Below are 4,542 nucleotides of genomic sequence, written 5' to 3'. Positions count from 1 at the left end.
AAATCGAAATTCCGAATCTAATGGAGAAGTTGAATTTTCCATCTGAGGTCGTTTCGACCAAATGTGATTCCCACACCCATATTTTCAATTTTTCAACTTTCCAACCAATAGGTCAAAATGAGTTCAGGTGCACCAGGACCCGAACCAAAGGTCTAACTAGCCTAAAATCAATATTTCAGAGCTGTTGGTGTAGTATGTTCGGTCATCCATTGCACGGATCAAAACATATCCATATAAGTCCAAAATAAGGCTCTCAAAACCATCAAAAACCAGAATATTGCATAAATGATACCAAAATGCATCAAAAATCATTCCAATCAGTCCCACACTCTAAAAATATCATAATTCAATTACGGAGAGGGGTAAAATAGTCAAATCACATAAAATAAAAAATTTCACATATTTCATCAAGTTTTTAGATCGTTACATTATGTCCTCCAAGTTTAGTACTACTTTGCTAATATTGCTATCGAATCCTGGGGGTTATGAATAGCTAAGAACATAGTTGATTACTTAGTCTTAGTATCTTCAAAATAGTTTCAGAATATGCTATGAGCATTATCAGTTCTCTCAATTATCATAATCAGTTAATTTTAGAACCGTTCGGTATTCGAGATAGTTCAGTTAGGAGTAGGATTTAGCACTGAGCGAACCCAGGGATGAGGGTTCACCTGTTAGTTAAGGGTACAACCTTAGTAGCAGTCCCTGCATTTCAGAACTACATAGCCAGCATAGGTTGAGATGTTAACTTGCCAGTTAAAGGTTGATCTCATACGAGTACCTGCCAGTTGAGGGTAACCCTTAGTCCTTCAAGATAATACTTTAGTGGATCCACACAGTCAGTGTTAGTACTCATGGCACGGCACTAATACCCTTCCAATTGGAGGCACAGATTGGACCCCGAATTGCTCATTGAGGCATGTCGAATAGATAATAGCTCCCACAGTCTCAGTCCAATAATCAACTCAGTAATTCAGTTTCAGTTGCTTGACCATAGCATATAGATATTAGTAATTTAGTTATCAGATTTTAGTATTTCAGTTTACAGATTATATGCAGAACATGTTTATGCTTGGTTACGCATTTTTAGTATTTATAGATTTCACCCATTCTCAGTATTTACAAATTTTATGCATCTTCAGTATTTATAGATTTCATGCGTTCTATTCAGTATTTCATGTTACTTATTTAGTCAGTTATTATTCATGCACATGAAACCATGCATATCAGCCCACCTCATTTAGCATACCAGTACATTCAAAGTACTGATCGCATACTTTTTTTTTGCGCTATGATGTATCATATCATAGGTTCGAAGGCTCGGTTCCCAGATCACACTTAGACCTTCCAGATTATCAGTCGTAGCAGTGGTGAGTCCTCATATTTCGAGGACAGACTATATTTACTTCCATGTTTTCAGTTCAGTAGTTAGTTGGAGTTAGTTGGGGCCTGTCTCATCAACTTTTATTTAGTCAGTAGAGGCTTTCAGACTAGTACAGACAGTCAGTCAGTTTTATTATTGTTTTATTAATTTCAGACAGTTGTTTTTAGGTTGATGTTTCCAGATTTATGATTTAGAAAGTTTTAGTATTTAAAATCTTATGGAGTATTCAGATATTTCGCACATGTATTTTATCATTATTATTCAGTGCTTACAGCAGGTACTATCTCATGGGTTAGCTTGTGGTCCCTCGGGACTGTCTGGGGCGTTATATTTATTAATTTATAAATGCTCATGTGTCCTAATGGAGATAATGTATATAATAAATTATTAAATTGGTCACTAAATGTTAAAGTCTTGAAAAGAGAGTTTTTTGCATAAGTTTCATATGATATTTAATATAAGAAATCTCTCATGTGATGTTTATATCTTTTGGGTGGTCATTAACATACTTTTGAATAAGAAGGGCTATGGATACAATATAGTACGATATGAATGACTTACAAGTCTGGGTATGACTATACCCTGTTATGATATGTCCTTAACAGAATTAGAAATGAACTTTTTATAAGCATGAAGCATGATTTTAAAAGGATAAAAATGGCTTCTAAGAGAGCTAGTTGATTACCCGAAAAAGGCATGAGTTCAGATAGCTCATTACTTGAAATCATGTTTTACCAACACGAAATTATGATGTCCTAATATAGGGATTATACGTTGGCGATAGTCCTGTGGTGTATCAGATATCAATATTTCACCTCCTTGCGGTAAACTTAGGGTTGAGGGCTTGGCCGACGAGCTAATGGTGAACCCATATAGCCCGTGAGTACTATGATATGTAGGGTATACCATCTAGTTCAAAAGTAAAATAAAGAGAGTTGTCTATGTTTTAACCTGCATGGTTTGAAACTCATTAATTATGCCCATGTCTCTTTCCTCCATTATGCTAAACCAATTTCGCAATGCTTTCAATTATTTTACATGAAGTATACTTTATTTTGGATTAGTTCTACATACCAATACTCTCCAAGTATTGACCCCCTATAATACAGGTTTTGAGGCACAGTCTCGTGGTCCAGTTCAGCAATAGATTACCTTCTGATATTCAGAGTTGGTGAGTCTCCCTTACTTCAGAAGGCATTCTATCCCTATGTCAGTTTCATTTAGTTTTATGGTCCAGCCGGGGGCCTTGTCCTAGTTTAGACAGACTAGTATCTCAGTAAAGGCTTCGTAGATTGATTTAGATGGATATTGGTTTTTATGAATTTATGTTATGATGTATTTTCTTTCATTGCACTAAAAGCCCTACCGTGTTTCAGATTATCTTCTGCATATTTACTTCTTATGGATTATGGTTATGATTATATGCTAAGGGGTTCTTGGACCTTCGTGGGTTGGGATGTCCGTCGCATCCAGGGCCCCGACTCAGGTTGTGACAAGAAAGTTGTTAATAAAGTTTGACCAAAGGATTAAATTTTTGGTGCTTCAATGTGTGACCCTATGTTAAATATTTTTGTTGTCCATTTATCTGCACTTTCTAGTTAAGTATTTAGGCTTACAGGTGTTGGAGATTTCTTAGTTGGCATAATAATAGCTTCTTTATGTGCCAGTTTAGATGTCGGTCAAAGTGTAGCAATAGGGGTTGTAGCTGCTAAAGTAGTTGTTGAAGTAAAAATTAATGTCACTTATGAATATTGTTTCGCCAAACTAGTAAGTAGTTTAGATGTTGTGCAAAGTGTAGCAATAGAGGTTGCAGCTGTTAAAGTAGTTGTTGAAGTAGACAGCAATGTCACCAATGAGTATTGTTTGGCGAAACTAGTAGGTATATTCACATTATGTGCCCTGATATGTTTATGCATGACATTTTACACAGTCTCAATTGACATTGAGAACATTCACATTCTTAAATTTATGGTTGTATAGGTAGAAGAAGAAGGTCATCATTCTATTATGACATTTGAAATGTTAAGTACTTGCCTAAAATCAAATGGGATGATATTTCTGATGAAGTTGGTATGCTATTATTTTTTAGTTATTGGTAATGTTGCATTTTTTCTATCTCTATTCACAACTTAATTGATGACTTTACAAATATTTTGCAGCACAAAGGCATGTAGTTCATGCACAAAAACTAGCTTTGGAGCTTTCTACTACTAAGAGGAGGCGTGATTTCTACCTTACGCAAGATGATTTGAGCAGAGTGCACTTTGTGAAACTTTTTCTCTCATTCCTACCAAAAGCTCAGTGTGCTGACAAGAAGATTCAGTTTAAAGTATGGCAACCCATTGACTAAATCTTTGCTACATCATTTATTTTTTGCCAGGCAACTCCTTCCATCCACGTAAAAACAGTGCAACAGTCTTAAATTTCCATTTCTGAGTTGTAACAACTTCAACTATTAACATTGTGTATATTAGTTCCTTCATGTTGGGCCCGGGTAATGCCCGAACTCATGCCACTAGTGTGTGTGTGTGTATAAAGCTATGATGAGCCAAACTAGTTCCTAAACACATTTGTATATGAGAAAATACATCATTTTCTCCCTAAACTTGTTCGACAAACTTGTTTTAGCACCTTAATTTCACAAATAATTGTTTACCCTAAAAATAAAATTCAAGTGAATTAATATTAACCCTAACACTGATGTGGCATAAAAAAATTAAAAGCACGTATTTTTTTAGAAAGAAACACAGTGATTTATATATTATATAATAAAAGTTTAAAAAATAGTTCCTCCTCTCCCTTTCTCCTTGCTGAAACCTCCACTCTCATTCTAGTACTAGGCTTCAAACCCCTCTCAAAATTAACCAAAAACCCTTGTTCTAATTCAGTTAAAGAAGTCTTCCCAGTATCTTCGGAGTCAATCCAACACTAAATTTTGACTTTCGAATATCGAAATTAGCTACCGTTAGACAAGTTTAGTTGATAAAAATGCTATCACCGAGGTTTATGTCTCAAAGAATGAGTTTAGATTGAAAATCCATGGTGAAAACATTGGGTTTATCGCAATCAAATTTCTTGATTAGACGTATTTCTTTAACTACTGATAAAAAGAAAGGTGAGTGGCGTAGAAGAGACACGACGTTGTTGGGTTCTTAGTT

Source organism: Capsicum annuum, chromosome 12 (genome assembly GCF_002878395.1).
Source record: "Capsicum annuum cultivar UCD-10X-F1 chromosome 12, UCD10Xv1.1, whole genome shotgun sequence".
In the NCBI taxonomy this organism is placed as follows: Eukaryota; Viridiplantae; Streptophyta; class Magnoliopsida; order Solanales; family Solanaceae; genus Capsicum; species Capsicum annuum.
This window is presented reverse-complemented; position numbering follows the sequence as displayed.